Below are 20,164 nucleotides of genomic sequence, written 5' to 3' on the forward strand. Positions count from 1 at the left end.
ACACAGAGGCATCTGTTGAATATTATAATGAGAACTATGCCAAAAGTGGATGAAATCACCAAATCCCAATAGATGTATTAGAAAGTAAAATATCAAAAGCTATGAAATACTGAGATTGTTCATTACAGGAAAACAGATTAATGAACTACAAAAAATATAAGATTTCAGAAATAAATTAGTGTTTATATGAAATTATAGCAAATGATCATATAGCATAGTGATTTGTAAATGTGGCGGAGAGGTCAACCTGTTAAGAATCAGTTTTGCCATCTATAAACTCTGAATATTTATAAATTTTCAATATCTCTTTAACTCACAACAATGGCAAGTATGCCATACAACTGTTGACACTATTGTATGTGCCTACTCACAACGCAGTGTAACACTAAATGAGAACTTTATAAAACTTAGTCATTATTCCTGAGCCACATAATAGGGACTATTACAGTCTTTAGGAAAATCTTCATGCACATAACAAAAAGAAATAGCAAAGCCCAAAGTTAGTAGAAGGAAGGAAATATCAGGAGAAACAAGTGACAGAGAGACTAAAAAGAAAAATAGAAAAATGAAACTGAGAGCTTGTTCTTTTCTTTGTATTTTCAAACTGCCAAACCCTTAGCTAGATTTAACAAGAAAAAGAAACCTCAGACTAAAAATGAAAGAACAGTTTACAAAAGATACCAGAGAAATACAAAGGATCATGAGACACTATGAACAGTTATGTACCAAAAAAATTGACAACCTAGAAGAAATAAATTCCTAGACATAGAAGCTATCAAGACTGAATCATGAAATAGAAAGTCTAAACAGACCAATTACTACCAAGGAGATTGAATCATAAATAACAAATCTCCTGGTGACATCAGTATCACAGTAGTGAGTCATTCCTTTCTTTCTGTTTTGATTTACAAGTAATTAGACATTCATAACAGAACAAAAGTACCTCTAACACAGCACACCAGGACACCAGAGACTCATCCATCCGCGTCTGTAGGTAGATAGTTTGGACCACATAGGAGGCTGTAGTGTCAAGGGAGTTGGGTGCAAGAGCAGCAGCAGTGATGACCCCTCTAACAGAGGAAGCAGACAGTGAAAGTAATGAGGGAAAGTTTTCCAGGACACACAAGCTGCGTCTAGAAAGAACCGATTTCTATTTCTGAGGAGAGGCCTCTATAGTGAGGAGGAGAAAAAAAGGGCAGAAGAGAGGCACACTCAAGGGCCTCTGGAACTCTCACACTTGAAGATCTGCCATATATATATATAGAGAGAGAGAGAGAGAGATCAATTGATATATATGTACTGATATATATTGATATATATGTACTATGTATACATATATATGTATACATAGTATACATATACATATACGTATACATATACATATACATATATATACGTATATACATATGTATATATATGTATATATATACATACATATACATATACATATACATACGTATACATATATATGTATCCACATACGTATATATGTATATATAGATTGATATATACACACTATACATATACACACAATATACCTATCTACATACACACTAATATGCAGTATATATATACACTAGTAAATATATATACTAATAAGCCACATATATCTAATGTACAATATACTGAACATCATACTGCAAAGAGACAAAAATTTATCTCAACCTCTAAAAAGAAGGGATTATGTAATACAATAGAGGTGCTAAATATCACTATAATGAAAATCATATTATCGTATATAACATATCAAATTAACTTACTTTTGTAAGTTGTTTATTTTTAACTTATACAATGTTAGATGTCACTTATATCCAATTGAAAAAAAATTTCCAACCGGAATAAAATTCCAAGATCAGATGCTTTCACAACTAAATTCTACCAAATATTTTAAGAAGAGGAAGCAATACTTAAATTCATTTTACAAGGGTAGCATTATACTGATACCAAAACCAGATAAGGACATAAACACAGAAGCAAATTCCTTAATAAAATGTTAGCAAACTGAATTCAACAATAGAATTAAAAGACTCCTACACGATAAACAAATGGGATTTGTTCCAGATATGGAAGGATAGTTCAACATCCATAAATCAAAGTGATGTACCACATTAGCAAAATAAATGGATAAAATATGATCATTTTAATAGATGCAATAAAAGCATCTGACAAGATTCAACACATTTTTATGATAAAAATTCTCAACCAAGTGGATATAGCTTGAATGTACCTCAACATAATAAAGGCCATGTATGAAAAGCTAACAGCTAACATCATACTGAATGGTAAAAGCTGAAAGCTTTTCTGCTAAGATCAGGAACAAGACAAGGATGTCCACTCTCACCACTTTTTCTTCAACATAGTGTTGAAGTTTTAGCCTGAGCAATTAGGCCAGAAAAGAGAAACAGAAAGTAAACAATAAAACTGTCTCTATTTGTGGATGACAGTATTTTATACAGAAAACCTAAAAGACTCCCCCAAAAACCTATAAGAATAAATGCATTGAAGTTGCAGAAAACAAAATCTATAAATGTCCGTTGCTTTTTATACACTAATAATGAGCTGTCAGAAAGAGATATTAAGAAAAACATTTCATTTTGCAACCGCAACAAGATTAAACTAAGAATAAATGCACCCAATAAGATGAAAGACTGGTACATCGAAAACTCTAAGATATTGGTCAAAGAAATAAAGATACAAATAAATGGAAGGATATTTCATGCTCACAGATTGGAAGAATATTATTAAAATGTCCATACTACTGAAAACAATCTACAAATTTAATCAATCCCTATCAAAATTCCAATGGCATTTTCAAAAAAAAAAAACTAGATGAATACAAAGTTTATATGGAACCATTAAAGACCTGAATAGTGAAAGCAATCTTGGAAAGAACAAATCTAGAGGCATCACAGTCCCTGATTTCAAACTATAGTACAAAGGTATAATAATCAAAACAGTATGGTAGTGGCATACAAACAAACATGTAGATCAATGGAACAGACTAGAGAGCCCAGAAATATATTCATGCATATACGGCCAATTAATTTACAAATGGGCCAAAGACCTAAAATGGACCAAAGACCTAAATATACAAACTGAAACCATAAAACTTCTAGAAAACAAACATAGTCTATAAGCTCCTTGACATCAGTCTTGGAAATAGCCTTTTTGGATTTGATACCAAAATCAAAGTCAACAAAAGCAAAAATAAGTGGGACTACATCACACTAAAAAGTTTTTGCATAACAAAAGAAACCATGAACAAAATGAAAAGGCAATCTATCCAATAGGAGACAAGAATTGCAAATCATATATCTAATTAGATACATGAAAAACTTATACAACTCAATTGCAATAAAACGATCAAATTTTAAAAATGGGCAGAGGGTCTGAATAGACATTTTTCCAGAGACATACAGATTGCCAACAGGTACATGAAAAATTGCTCAATATCACCAATTACCAGTGAAATGCAAATCAAATCCACTATGAAGTATCACCTCAAACCTGTTAGAATTGCTCTTATCAAAAAGACAAGAAATAGCAAGTGTTGTAAGGATGTAGAGAAAGGGAATCCTTGTGCACTACTAACGGGAATGTAAATTGATGCAGACACTACGGAACACAGTATGGAAGATCTTGAAAAAAACTAAAAGAATTACCGTATGATCCAACAATTCAACTTCTGGGTATGAAAACACTAACTCAGAAGGATATACGCAGCCCTATGTTAATTACAATACTTATAATAGCCAAAAACAAAACAAAGCAAAACAATATATATATATATATATAGCGAAAAGCAATCTAAAGGTCTATCAATGGAGGAATGAATAAAGAAAGTATAGTACACACACACACACACACACAGAAATATCATTCAGCCATAAACAACATGGATGACCTTGAGGGAATTATGGTTAGTGAAATAAGGCAGAGAAATGTAAATACCATATGATCTCATTTATATATAGAATTAAAAAAAAAAAAAGAATGAACTCGGGGATCCCTGGGTGTCTCAGTGATTTAGTGCCTGCCTTTGGCCCAGGGTGTGATCCCGGGGTCCTGGGATCGAGTCCCATGTCAGGCTCCTTGCAAGGAGCCTGCTTCTCCCTCTGCCTGTGTCTCTGCCTCTCTATCTCTGTCTCTCTCATGAATAAATAAATAAAATCTTAAAAAAAAAAAGAATGAACTCATAGATACAGAGACCAGATTGATGGTTGCCAGAGGTGGAGGATGACAAGAGGTAGGAGAAATGAGTAAAAGGGATTAAAAAATACAAAGCTCAAGCTATAAGATAAATAACGCATAGGTATTAAAGTCACAATATGGTGACTATAGTTAATGATATTGTATTGTATATTTGGATGTTGCTAGGAGTACATCTTAAAAGTTTTTGTCACAGGAAGTAAAGTTTGTCATGTATATGCTGATGGATGTTAACTAGAGTTATTGTGGTAATCATTTCATAATACACGCAAATATTGAATCATTACCATATACACCTGAAATTAATGTTATATGTTAATTATATCTATATAAAAATTACCACAAACATATAAAATATTAAAAATATCATTATGTGTATTAATAAAATAAAAATACTGTATGCTCTTATATTTTATTTCTTCAGTTTATTGTTTCCCTGAGTAGTTTTAGTTTTATAAGATTCCTGTTTTATATAACCAAACTGAAATGAAATGCCATTCATAAGGCCAAGAGAGGTGAGATTTGATAGTTTATACTATTTTGGAAGGAAGAACCTTTCATAAATAAATCTGTGAAACTCTCCTTAATTAGCATAAAGATTAGATATATATTGGTGTAGATATGTAGATATAGATATATAAAACAGATATATCAGCTTTAACCTTTAAAGTTAAAGCATTTTCTCTTAGTTTCAAATACCTTTTTTATTTATCTTGTGATTTTGAAAATTACGGGATTTTTTAAAAAGATTTATTTATTCAAGACAGAGAGTACAAGCAGGGGAAGAAGTAGAAGAAGAGGGAGAGAAAAGAGAGAGAAGCAGGGTCTGGATCTCAGGACCTTGATATCATGACCTGAACTGAAATCAAGAGTTGGGTGCATAATTGACTGAGCCACCTAGGTGCCCCCCAAATTATGGACTTTGATAATTATGGATTAATTGCCACAAATTAAATAGATATGAGCTATCTCCTATGTATAAAAGCACAAACGATGTGTCCTGTTATCTCATTAACAGTTCTCAAAATTCTCTAATATAGACACTGTACCCCTTATTCATTAAAATACCAACACACATTTATGCAAACCCATAGCATCTTGATACACATTGTCATATAGCTAATGTGATTCTACTACAACTCATCAAAAAATAATATGCTGAAAAATTAATATATTCTAGGAATTGTGTCAAGCTTTTCTTCTATTTGTACTTCCTCCTCTAGTATTTTAAAAAACCACAAAAAAACAAAATAGCATAAACCTATGTGTTTCTGACACCAGATTTCATGGCCTCAGACACTAAATTGCTATAACCCCGAAATTAAATCAGAGCTCCACCCCTCTGACTGTAGAGTCTATACTTTTTTTTCAAGATATGGAATGCTTACAAGCATTCCCTCTCTGATCTCATACTCAGATGTCATGCATTAAAGTTAGAAGCATAATTGGGTGAAATATTATGGAAATTTTGTGTTCTATATTCAATTATATACAATTATTTCAAAAATACATATATCTAGAAGGTACTTATATTAATAATGACTGAAAAGTAGATGTTAATTCTGAGCTAAGTAAATTTGTTAGATTATGAAGAGTATGTTTCTCTTATTTAAATTTTATTTTGGAGAAAATCATCATGCTTTCCTTTCATAAATATTTACTTTTTTCAGGCTGATTAACATTAAAGAAATAAAAGTGGACTTTGCTAATGAAAGATTATATTATCTTGTTTTACTTTAAATGCAATTTTCAGGGTTGCCTGGGTGGCTTAGTTGGTTAAGCATCCAACTCTTGATTTCAGCTCAGGTCATGATTTCAGGGTCATGAGATTGAGCCCTGCATCAGCCTGGGCATGAAGCCTGCTTGAGATTCTCTCATTCCCTTTCTGCCCCTCCTCTCTCTCTAAAGGAAAAAAAAATGCAATTTTTCAAAAGAATTTCTGCTTAGCATAATAAAATTAATCACTCCTACAATTCTCTGGAAATTTAAAATCTTCACAGGAAAGTAAAAGGTTTAGAACTCCTAAAAAGAAGCTCAAAACTTGTTTTAAATGTACTTGTTTCTTTTTTTAAGTCAATTTATTTTAATTGCTATTTAAATTAACATTATTATAGGTTTCCTTGACTTACAATAAGATATTAACTTTGTTCACATTTCTCTGCCTCTTTATTTAACAAAAGTTGGTTTATAATACAGAAGAACTATTTTTAAACACTTTTACAAGAAGACCTAACAATGTTATTCAGGTAGGCTTCTTTCAGTGTTTTTTTGTGAAAGCAAATCTTTGTATATAAGGATGTGCTCTTTGTTTGCAATGCTCTTTCATCTGTGCCAATTGGTTTTCAGTTTAGAATTAAGACAGCTTTTTGTGGTGAAAAAAAAAAAATCACTTAGGAAAATGCAGAGTCACCATTTAAATACACAAAAGAACAAAATTGCATTTTTCCTTTAGAAAATGTAAACAATTTTCACAACTGGAATAATAAATAATTCAACTCATGCTGGTGATTTGTCCAATGGTAAGAAATCAAAGATGTGGGGAAGAAGAAAGGACTCTCAAAGTATTACTTGAACACTGTATATAAACTTGAGAGAAAGGCACTAGAAATATTCATTATAATACTCTGAGTTTAGCATCTCATGGGGAAGAATGTCTTCAAAAAGCAGCTGGAAATAAGGAGAAAAAAATACATGAAAAAAGGAAGCATGCTTTTCAATTAGGAAATTAATTGGTCTCTCTACAAATACCCACTAAAATCCTTATAAGTGAAAGGAAATGAATTAAACATAAAGGTATCTCTGAATAGGTTATAAAATTCAGCTCAGGTATACTTTTACAGTCAGGAATTACAGAAAAAATGCTTGGATTCATTGCTGATCCCTAATTTTTCCTCATAAATTGTTTTAATGTGAAATGAGAAATTCTAGAGGAAAGGGCACTGAAATTGGTGTGTGCTTGGATTATATCCCTAGAAATGTGGGATAAATATTAATCTCTGTTTATTTTTCCTCATTTTTCTTAAACATTCTTAGTTTCATACTTTAGTATTTAGTCCTACTAAAGGACTAGAAAACAATAAGAACAAAAAATAATTGAATGTTTATTTATTTTTTAATTGAATGTTCATAAAATAGTACTGGTATATACAAAAATTTCACTTTAATTAAAGAACTTCAGCATGTTTCCTGCTCTCTACTTGGCCACTAACTGATGTGTTGGGCTTTAGCCTTGACATGCAATGTTACCGTTAGACAAGCATGTCAAATTTTATCTTTCTGAAATTAAGGATTTGGAACAACTTTTTATTTTACTCAAGAATGAGGAACAAATCACTAGTGATTTGTTTGTTAATCACTAACAAATCACGAATGAGGAACAACTTTTTATTTTACCCAAGAATGAGGAACAAAATCACTAATAAAGCTTTTCAAAATGTTTTCTCCTCCCTCCCCCCACATAGTCAGAGAGGTTATTTTAATTACTTTAGACTGAATAGGTTCCAGATACATGGGCTTTATTTATTTTTTTTTAAGATTTTATGTATTTATTCATGAGGGACACAGGGGGAGGGGGCAGAGACACAGGTAGAGGGAGAAGCAGGCTCCATGCAGGGAGCCCCATGTGGGACTCCATCCTGGGACTCCGGGATCATACCCAGAGTCAAAGGCAGATACCCAACTGCTGAGCCACCCAGGCATCCTGATACATGGGCTTTAAAAAGTTCTCTTGGTGTTAGAAATAGAGCCACTAGAATACAGACCAGTCAACCTCTGGAAGGTCTCTTCCAGCTCCCAAAGTTTGTGATGCTATGTCATTTGTAGGGATTGTAAGATATTCTACTTCTAGCCAAGATGGAGTAATAGTGGCAAGATTTACATTGCCATTTGAAAACAAAGCAAAACAAAACTAAAAAAAGTCACTTTGAAAATACAGAACAAGTTTATTTTTTTTATATTATCCATGAACAAAGGACAGTAATCCTTGAAAAATAGCCACAAATGAGAAATACCTACAATGCCAGAAATGACTGCCTAGAGTGAGTTTCTAGACTATAATGTGATGACATAGGAGTTGTCAATCTTCCTGATTTGAAGATGGAACTGGGAGTCTATGAAGGCTAAAGTAGCTAAAGTTTACAAAGCAGATGAAAAAGAAAAGAGAAAGCTAATAAAGGAGAACTCTGGAGACCTTAAAATAGTTCTCCCAATTCTTTAGCTGAGGAATGATCAACCTATTGGTGTAAAGAACCTACCTAAAAGCCAGGAAAAATACTATCATCAGATATTTTAGAGAATAAAATACCCAGATCTCAAACAAGGGAGAAAATTGTTCCCATTTTCCATTAGCCAGACTGAAAACCCCTTAATTCACAGGGAATACTGAAGAGTATTTAAACAGAATTTCACTCAGTATAGCAGCAAAATTAGCCCTATAACAAATGCTGCTCTGGTCCTGCATAACAAATGTTAAAAGCAAGACCTGAAAATATTAAGCAGTTTATATGTAAATTAACTGCATCTCATAATAAAGCTCATTATAGGAACACACAAATATATATCACACAGCAAGGTAAAATGTACAATGTCTGGCATTCTTTCAAAAATCATTAGGCATGCAGAGAAGTAGCAAAACACAAATTCTAATGACAAAAAAATAATGGATATCAACCTAGAAATAGCATAGATGCTAAAATTAGTAGAATTAGTAGACAAGAATATCAAATAATTTATAACTATTTCATGTTTAAGAAGCATCGAAGTATGCTTCTTAGTATGTTACTTAGAAAAGTGGAAGGTGTATAAACAAATATGAAATCAATTTCTCTATCTATAAGCTACAATTTCTACAACAAATATATTGAATAGAATAGACAATGTTAGATATTGCAGATGATTCATAAACTAGGAGACATAGTATATTGTGTTGAATAGTGACTCCAAATATGACAAGAGTCTTTGTAAAAGTGACCAGGTTAAGGATTATTAGAGAGAGAGATTATCATGGATTATCTAGTACTAAAATAATAAACCAATGTAAGAACAAGGGACATTATACAAAGAAGATGAGAGTGAGCAAGAAAAACAGCAAGACTGAGAAAGAGAAATTGGGACATGATATAATATGGGATTTGAAGATATAGGAGGAGGTCAAAAAGCCAAGGAATGTGGGCAGTCTCTAGAAGCTAAAAAAGACAAGAACATAAATTTTCTTCATGAGTCCCCAGATTTTATTTTAGGACTTATAAAATTTAATGCTTTGAGAATTATTTGACCCAAAATTAAAATACTTAAGTATAAATTTAACAAAGTATATACAAAATTCTGTATAAAGAACACTACAGAAGTATGCTGAATAAAATCAAATAAATACTAAATAAATGGAGAGAGCTTTCATGTTAATGAATTTGAAGACTCAAAATTTTCAAGATATAGGTTCTTCCCAACTTGATATTTGGATGCAAAATAATTCCATTCAAAATCCAATCAAGTCATTTTCTGTTTATCAACAAACTGATTCTAAAATTTATATGGAAAGGCAAAAGACTCAGAATAGCCAACAAAATACTGAAGAAGAACAACAGAGTTGGAGGACTGACATTAACTTTCAGACTTACTGTAAAGCTATAGTAATCAAGATAGTTTGGTGTTAGCAAGAGAATAGACAAAGATCAGTGGAACAAAGTAGAGAGCCCAGAAACAAACCCACACAAACATAGTCAATTGAGCTTCAGCCAAGAATCCAAGGCAATATAAATGGAACAAAGACCATCTTTTCAACAAATGGTTCTATTACTGGACACTCACATGCAAAATATTGAATCTAGACACAGATTTATTAGTTTTCACAAAAAAAAATAGATTAAAACATATCACAGACCTAAATGTAAAATGCACAACTATAAAACTCCTAGGAGACAAGATACAAGAAAACTCAGATGACCTTGCATAGGGGGAAGATAACTAGATATGCATCCATATATTTAAATACCAGGGTGAAAAATGAGATCATCTGTGTCAATATAACAGCTCCTAATTCCAGAAAATTCTTGACCAAATAGATGATGGTATAAACCAATAAATCATTTTTTTGCTACAGGAAACTTCTACAAACAAATTTATCTAAATTATTCAATCATATAAACAAATAGTTCACAATAATACCTGTGATGCCAAAAATTTCATTGTCAAGATTCTTTTCAAGACCTTTTCTTTGATGAATCTCCCAAAGCTAAATTATTTTCTCATAAATATTGACTAATCTCAATTATTTTAACACCTTTGACGACCCATTCTAAGCCACATGAACCCAGATCAAAACCTCCACTGATCTCCCATTGAGATTTAGATTGTCTTCATCTCTTTCACACTAGATCCCATAAACATGGCTTTACTTGATCATCAGACTATTCTGGTGATCTTTTTGGGTTGAGGAGTTGGCCCTTGGCAATATAGATAGACATTACAATATTCATTTTCTTGCAATATCCTTTAGTTTAGTACCTAATTGTCTATATAGATGTTGGCTCACACTTTATTCTTTATACAGAATCACTTGAAAATTATACTGAACTTTTTAATAATATTTATATTTTGTCAAAACTAAGGATATTTTAAAAATAATTTTAGTTTATAGCATTATTAAAGAATATTCTTGGTCTAATATACATGAAGTAGTCATTTGAGCCAACTATTAGATATAATCAAATTTTAAAGTAATAAGTTCTGAACTTAGCTTCTTTTTTTTGGCTATTGCCTTTATAAATTGTTGGTAGGCTTTCTTTCTTATAACTCAGAGGCCTGTAGGTATTGAAAGATTAGTTTACAATCCATCTTTTTAGGTTCAGAATCAACCCTGCAGGGTCCAAAGTATCCTTGCTTTCTCTGGTTCCTTAGTATCTTCCCTTCTCAATTGCCTGTGCTGAGGACTGTTAGCTAGTTTTAGCACTGGACAGAAGCAATAGATAGCTTGATAGAGACTCTTTAACTAGCATCCACATTAGGGTCAAATCCTAGAGGTTTGGTTTCTTTGACTGAATGCTAAAAGATACACTGAACACATTATCCCTTTAAATACATGGTTTACTCCAGTGATACCAGGCTATAAATGATATTCTAATTTTATCATATTCAAATTTATTTTTATAGCCCTGCTACTTACAGGTTGATCATTTACAGGGAATCAACTCATTCCTCTTCGTGAAGGAGTCTATTTTCAAGGAATAATTCTGGAAAAAAAGAGAGAGAGAGAGAGAGAGAGAGAGAGAGAGAGAGACAGAAAAAGAAAGAAAAGAAACAAAACAAAGAAAGAAAGAAAAAAAGAAAGAAGGAAGGAAGGAAGGAAGGAAGGAAGGAAGGAAGGAAGGAAGGAAGGAAGGGAGGGAGGGAGGAAGGAAGAAAGGCAAACAAGAGATTCTGAACTATAGAGAACAAAATGTGGGTTTGCGGGGTGGGGGGAGGTGGGTGGGAAATGGCTAAATAGATGATGGGTATTAAGGACAGCTGGTGCCCAAGCTGTAGAAGCTGGCGGAGCTGAGAAGAGTGAGCTTCCCTTACCTGAGCAGCCTGCTGCCCTTCAGCCCCGAACCCCCCACGATGAACCCTGTGGTGGAACCGCTGTCCTGGATGCTGGGGACCTGGCTGTCAGACCCGCTGGGAGCTGGGACCTTCCTGACACCGCATCCCTTCCAGTACCTGGAGGAGGTGTGCATCTCCCACGTGGGCCAGCCTGTGCTGAACTTCTTGTTCAACCCCTTCCACCTGGACACATGCAAACCCATGCACAGGGAGTGTGGCTTCATCCACCTCAAGCCCAACACCAACAAGGTGGCCTTTGTCAGCGCCCAGAATACAGTGATCCTGGAGGTGGAAGAGGGCAAGATGAACAGGTAGGAGCTGTGCATCACGTCCCATTCCATCGCCAGGATCTCCTTCGCCAAGGAGCCCCACGTGGAGCAGATCACCCGAAAATTCAGGCTGAATTCCGAAGGCAAACTTGAACAGACCGTCTCCATGGCGACCACCACCCAGCCCATGACTCATCACGTCCACATCACCTACAAAAAGGTGACCGTATGACCCCAAGTGTGTGTCGTGACCCTTCGGCTTCGTAGATGCCTGCCGCAGGTGCAGGGGGGCCGCAGGCTCATGGGTTCCAGAGTGTTGCCATGGGTTCCTGTAACAGCGTAGAAAAATTAAAATAAAAAGCCTTTAAAAGGTTTTTATGACTGAGCATTTCGAATATTAAAAAAAAAAATGTGATGTGCACTGGGTATTATATGTAAGTGATGAATCACTAAATTCTACTCCAGAAACCAGTATTACACTGGTTGACTAATTAGAATTTAAATAAAAACTTGAAAGAAAAATAAACAATTCAAATATTCTTTGTGAATCTGTTTTAACTGTAATGGTTATTTTTCTATATAATAAACCTGATATTCCACTGAACTATTTGAGATTTGATTATGCACTACTCTAGATAGTTCCTCTACTTTCCAAATGTGTTTGAAAGATTGATGGAAAAAAAAAACTTTTATAATATTTTTTATAATATTTTCTGCAACACCATGAGACACATAGTATGAAGTTAACTCTTTTGAGTATTAATGCACCCAACTACTCTTTCTACTCTAGAAAAAAAATCCATATTCTATTCCAGAAAACTATAAAAATGTAAAAATATTCGTATATGAAATGTCACACATAAGAATCTGGGATGGGAAAGAGTGAGGTTTGTCTTGTTTGCAATTATGGTGCAAAGATTAACACTTAAACACATTATATTTCCTCTAATTCTTTTGAAAAAAATCTCCTATGAAATTTTAATATATAAACATGTAGGATTGATAGTATTATTTAAAAAACAATTTAAAACCTAATTTGAGTTTTGCTGTTTTGTTCACCATTGGATATACCACTTTCTATAAGCAAAGAACTGTAAAAAAGTAGACATTCAGGTTTAAAATAAAATGGAAATCAATTTTACATTGTCTTTAAAAGAAGATGTATTAATAAACTTAAAATCTAAAGGTTAATGAAAGAGAATTTAGTACTCTGTAATAGATTTCATATTAATCCAACCAAGTCTTCTTTCTTTACAAGAAGATTTAAACACATTTTTACATTCTGGTAAAGACTTAGAATAAGAAACACATGGTCTCAGACAGCCTTATGTGTATAATCAATTACACAGTCCTGTGAAAATATCTGACACATTTATTCATTTGTCATTAATTTATAAAAGTAACAATAGCTCTGCCTTCAAAGTAAGGAAAAAAGAGGGAAAAAATAGAATTCAGCAGGGAAAAATAGATTTTAAAATAGAAATTTAGACTTTATACATGAGCTAGAACATAAAAATAGATGTAATATCTCTGGCACTTGTCTGCTTTAAGCCTAAAATATCTTAACTACTTATTTTCCATTTTGAGTGCTGAATTTAGATTTATGCTATTGGATAAATGGAGTCATCACTCTTTTTCAAATCATACTGCTGGCAGAAGTTCACCAGTAGCTTATACATTAATTAATGTCTGCATTTTATTTTAATGTATCCTTCAAAGTCACTCACTCCCCTAGACCAGAGTTAAAATTAAATAATTTTCTCCATAAATTCAAATTTGTGGAAACATTAAGCTTAAAACAGATTAATTAATGATTGACAGGGTATCTTTTCATTTTAAGTCTACTTAAGGTAAATATCTAAAAGATTAAATTCTTGGGCAGCCCCAGTGGCTCAGCGGTTTAGTGCCACCTTCAGCCCAGGGTGTGATCCTGGAGACTCGGGATCAAGTCCCATGTCGGGCTCCCTGCAAGGAGCCTGCTTCTCCCTCTGCCTGTGTCTCTGCCTCTCTCTCTCTCTCTCTCTCTTTGTCTCTCTCATAAATAAATAAAACCCCAAAAATTAAAAAAAAAGATTAAATTCTTGAAAGGAGACAAATTAGAATGAAAGAAGGGAATCAAAAAAACTTTTTAAAATATGATGTCAGAAAAAAAATAAAATATGTTAGAAGACAAAAATAAAGTAATATCATTAGATATAATTATATCTTCCCTAAACCATAGCAGTGACCTCTTAACTGATCCTCTGAAACTGACTCTTGCCCTTTAAAATCAATTTGTGCACTAATTCTTGATGCAAATTTAAGATGCCACTCTTCTGCTTAAAATCATTCAATGGCTTGCCTTTGCTCTTGGGATAAATTCCAAAACCCTTAACATGGCTGGTAAATCCCTAATGAACTAAACTCTTATTTCTCACTGCTCTTTCTTCAATTACTATCCATTCTTATGGTTAGTAAACTTCTTCCTGTCTTAGGACTTCACAAATTATTTATTTCTGCAGAACTTTCCCATCATCTTCTACATTGGCTATGGAGGAAATTCATTTCTTAGCTCTAGCTTAAACCTTACTACAGAGAAAGCCTTCTCTACTTCTCAGATTTCATTAGAAACCTGGTTATATGCCTTCAAGTAATGCTGTATTTTTTCCCCTCTAAGCAATGTTTTCTTTAATACTATAATCAGTGTTTGTATTATTTTTAATGTTACATTTTCCAGTATTTAACATAGAATATGTAACATAGAAAGTGATCAATAAACATGAATTTACAAATCACACAAATTAAACAGTATTCAATATTCATTATAAAATGTATGTTCTACTTTAAGTTAAAGTTAAGATAAATATTTATTTATAAATGGCTAGAAAAATATTCTTTATTTTAAGCCATTACCAATCATTGGCAGATGGCTTTGTAAAGCTATTACTTTAGATATGGTCCTTGGTCAGAAATATATTAAAGATTACCAACAAATTAAGAACAATTGTAAGGATACAATTCATTTCCTCTGTGTCTGACTAGTATTTTATATTAGCTAGGTGCCAGAGTTCTGAACCAACTCATTCTTGACACATTCCTGCTAGCCATTGAAAGCTGATTGAATGTCTTCTCAAATCAGGTTTTTTCTGATAGGCTCTGTGTTTGAGTTCATGTGATGATCTCTCTCTCTCTCTCTCTCTCTCTCTCTCTCTCTCTGCTTCTCTCCTAACCAACCCCCTTCTTCCCATCCATATGTCTATCTGAACCAACCAACCAACCAACAACCAACCAGTAGCTAGCAACCTATATTAACTAAACATTTTCTCATATATCTTGTCTTTAATCTTGGCCTTTGCTGCATTCCTTGACAGCCAATTTATAAGACCCAGGTCTTTTGGTTTAGTATATGCTCTGGCTTTTGTCATATTATCAGTCCAAACCAATGTTCACTTGGACCCAGTTTAACAAAGGGTGGAATTCAGACAACTCACAGAGAATTCCCAGGTAGTCAAACAAAGAGTTGGGCAATGAATAAGACAGGGGAGTATAAGTTGCAAGGAATAATTTCCAATGAAATTTGAGTCTACACTTGAATATTTACATTGGAACTGAAGAAGGAATTATATAAATAAAGAATGAAAGTAGGGGCACCTGGGTGGCTCAGTGGTTGAGCATCCACCCATGACTTAGGAGTGATCCTGGAGTCCTGGTATTGAGTCCCACATTAGGATACTCACAGGTAACCTCTGCATTTCTCTCTGTGTCTCTCATGAATAAATAACTCAAGGAGGAAAAAAAAAAGAAATGAAAGTAGGTTATATATGTGCATTGAGTGTGAGTAAATATGTGCAAAAGTCTAAGAATCTGCAGTTCATTCACAAGGACAACTCTATTATTAAAAGACCATAAAGAATACAAGGAAGAAAGATTTGAGAAGACTAAAATGGTCACTGCATAGGTAATGCAAAAATCATAAACATAGAAAGTGTGTTCAAGCTCACTAATAAGAAGTTGGAAATTCACATGAAAACAAAAATGAAATGTTCCAATTCAAGATGGCAATACAAGAAGATCCTGAACTTACTTTTTCCATGAAACAGTGAAGGTACAGCTTCATATGGAACAACTTTATTTAAAGAAAAAAAAAAGAATAAAGAAAACCTAAAAATTGGCTGACTGATTCCTCTTCAATGGGAGAAAGAGAGAAGGCCCATATCTGAGTGAATTGGACAGCCTGGGATACAGTTTTACCATAAAACCCACCCCCAGAGTAGTGACTCACAGTGAAGAACAAACTTAAAATCTGAAGCTTCTCCTTAAGGAATAAAGGATATGAACTCCATATTGGCACCCGTAACTTATAAGACCTGCACTAATATTTTAATATTAAAAGACCTAAAGAGAGAAATAGAAAGTAGTACTATTATGATAGAAGATTTTAAAACTCATTTACATCAATGGATAGGTCATCCAAACAGAATATCAAGAAGAAAATATAGGTTCTAAACGCATTAGACCAGATGACCTTAACAGACATATACAGAACATTCCATTCAAAAACTACAGTATATATTTTTTTTTCTCAAGTGCACAAAAAATATTCAGCAAGACAGATCATACGTTAGGCCACAAAATAAGTCTTAATAAATGTAAAAAGATAGAAATAATAAAAAGTACCTTTTCTGATCCCTATGGTATGAAACTAGAAATAAATTACAAGAAGAAAACTGGAAAATTCACAAATATATAAAAATTAAACAACATGATAGTGAACAACCAATGAGTCAATGAGGAAATTAAAAGATAAATAAAAATAGCTTAAGGCAAATCAAAATAGAAATATAACACACGAAAACTTATGGGATGCAGCAAAAGCAGTTCCAAAAGGGAAGTTCATTGTGATAAATGCCTACCTCAAGAAACAAGAAAAATTTCAAATAAATGACCAGAATTTATACCTTAAGGAACTAGATAAATGAGAGCAAGCAAAGCTGAAAATTAGTAGAAGGAAAGAAGTACAAAAATCAGAGTAGAAATAAATGAAATAACAACTGAAATAAATGAAATAGAGACTGAAAAGATCAAAGTTAAGAGCTGATTCATTGAAAAAATAAACAAAATTAACAAACTTTTACCTAGACTCACAAAGGAAAAGAAACTCAAAATAGGAAACGAGATGTTATAAGTAATGCCATAGAAATACAAAGGATCATGAGACTACTATGAACAAATATACACCAACAAATTTGAACCTTAAAAAAATGTGTAAACTCATAAAAATATGCAACCTACAGAGACTGATTCAGGAAGAATTAGAAAAATCTGAAGAGATTGAATGCTAATAAGAATATTAATCAGTTATCACAACATTCCCAAACAAACAAAAAAAGCCCAGAACCAGATGGCTTCATTGGTTAAAGTCTATGAAACATTCAAAATAATTCAAAATAATTAATACCAATCCCTCTCAAACTCTTAAAAAAAGAAGATGATGACAAGGGAAATCCTTATAAACACATTTTAAAAGGCCAGCATTACCCTGATAACAAAACAGATAATGACTCACAAGAAAAGAAATTATAGGCCAATCTCCCTGAAGATAGATTCAAAAATTGTTAACAAAATATTAGCAAACCATATTCACTAATACTTTTAAAAGATCATGCATCATGATCAAGTGCAACTTATTTTTTTAAAAGAATTTATTCATGAGAATGAGAGAGAGAGAGAGAGGCACAGACACAGGCAGAGGGAGAAGCAGGCTCCATGCAGGGAGCCTGATGTGGGACTCAATCCTGGGACTCCAGGATCACACCCTGGGCCAAAGGCAGGCGCTAAACTGCTAAGCCACCCAGGGATCCCCAATCAAGTGCAATTTAATTCAGAGATGCAAGGATGGATCAACATCCACAAAGTAATCAAGGTGATATACCACATTACAAAATAAAGGATAAAAATCAGATAATCAACTAAATAAATGAAGAAAAAACATCTGACAAAATTCAACACATGTATAACTTATAAAAACTTTCAACAAAGTGTTTTGAAGGGAACATGCCTCAACATAATAAAGGCCATATGGTATGAAAAGCTCTTAGTTTTTCACTAAATTCAGGCAAAAGACAAGGATGCCCACTCTCACCACTTGTATTCAACATAGGCTTGAAAGTCCGAGCCAGATAAATTAGGCAAGAAAAATAAAAGGCATCCATATTTGCAAGGGATAAGTAAAAATGTCACTATTTGCAGATGATGTTATATATAGAAAATGCTAACTAAAGAAAACTATTAGAACTAACCCAAGAATTCAGTAAAGTTGCAGGATACAAAATCAATATATAAAAATCTGTGGCATTTCTTTTCACCACCAATGAACTGTCAGAAACAGAACAATTGCATTTACAATTAAATCAAAAATAGAAGCCCTAGGAATATATTTTAAGAGATGAAAGCCTCATATACTGAAACTCTAAGACACTGATGAAAGAAATAAAAGACACAAATGGAAGAATGTTTCATGCTCATCAATTGGAAGAATTAATATTGTCAAAATGTCCATACTACTCAAAACAATCTATAGATTGAATGCAATCCCTATCAAAATGGCAATGGGGCAATGTTTTTTTTTTTTTTCACAGGAATAGAACACTATCAAAGTTTGTTTAAAATTATAAAAAAAAAATCAAAGAATAGCCAAAGAAACCTTGAGAAAGAGCAAATCCAGAGGCATCACAATCCCAGACTTCAAACTATATTACAAAGCTGTAGTAATCAAAACAGTATGATATTGGCATACAAACATACATATAGACCAAAGAAACAGAATAGAGAGCCCCAAAATAAATTCACACATACAAGGTCAATTACTTAAACAGAAGAGCCAAGAATATGCAACAGGGAAAAAAAAAGAGTCTTCAACAAATGGTGTTGAGAAATCTAAATGGTTGCATACAATAGAATGAGACTGGACTCCTTTCTTATACCATAGACAAATATTAGTTCACAATAAAGCCTTGAATGTAGGACCTGAAGGCATAAAGCTCCTAGAAGAAAATAGGTGGTAAGTTCCTTGAGACAAACCTAGAGGTGGCTTTTTGGATCTGACACTGAAGACAACAAAAGCAAAAACAAGTGAGACTATATCAAACTAAAAAGCTTGTGCACAGCAAAAGAAACCATCAACAAAATGAAAAGGCAACTTACTGAATGGAATAAAATATTTGCAAGTCTTACCAGATAAGGGGTTAATGTCCAAAATATATAAAGAACACACACAGTTTAATAGCAACAACAAAAAAAAAGAAGCCATAAAACACAATCTGATTAAAAATGAGCAGAGGATTGAATAGATATCGTATCAAAGAGTATATACAGATGGTCAACAGATACATGAAAAGATGTCAACATCTCATGCATCATCAAGGAAATACAAATCAAAACCACAATAAGATATTGCCTCACACCTCTTAGAATGGCTAATTTCAAAAAGACAAGACATAAGTATTGACATGGATGTGGAGAAATGGGGATCATTGTGCATTGTGATGGGAATGTGAACTGGTGCAGCCACTTTGGAAAACAGTATGGAAGTTTGTGAAAAAAAAATTAACAGAACTACAACAGATCATTTGGAATATGATCCAAATTCCATTTCTGTGTGCTTATCAAAGAAAAACAAAAACACTAATTCAAAAAGATATATGCATCTCTATATTCATTGAATCATTGTTTACAATAGCCTGTTACCACAAATGTGAACCTTTGTCCAAAGCCAGATGAATGTATAAAAGAAAATGTGGCATTTAGATACAGTGGAATATAATTCCACAATAAAAAAATAATGAAATATTTCCCAAGAAGTGGTGGATCCTTATGGAATACTGTTAAGTAAAAAATAAACAACAAACAAGCTTATAGATAAGAACAGATTGGTGGTTACGGGGGTCAAAAGGTACAAATTTCCAGTTATAAATTAAGTCATGGGGATGTAATGTACAGCACTGTGACTATAGTTAATACCGTACTGCGTGCTTGAAAGAGACTATGTTAAAGTTCTCATCACACAAACACAAAAATTTACAACTATGTATGGCAATCAACGTAAGTAGAGTTATTGTGGTGATCATTTCACA

General features: G+C 33.1%; 1 pseudogene; it reads left to right on the top strand.

The window, feature by feature from the left end:
- The first annotated feature begins 3,895 nt into the window (after positions 1 to 3,895).
- LOC140603555 (peroxynitrite isomerase THAP4-like) lies at positions 3,896 to 12,285 on the top strand (annotated as a pseudogene).
- The last annotated feature ends 7,879 nt before the right edge of the window (positions 12,286 to 20,164 follow it).

This window comes from Canis lupus, chromosome 14, assembly GCF_048164855.1.
Source record: "Canis lupus baileyi chromosome 14, mCanLup2.hap1, whole genome shotgun sequence".
Taxonomy (NCBI): domain Eukaryota; kingdom Metazoa; phylum Chordata; class Mammalia; order Carnivora; family Canidae; genus Canis; species Canis lupus.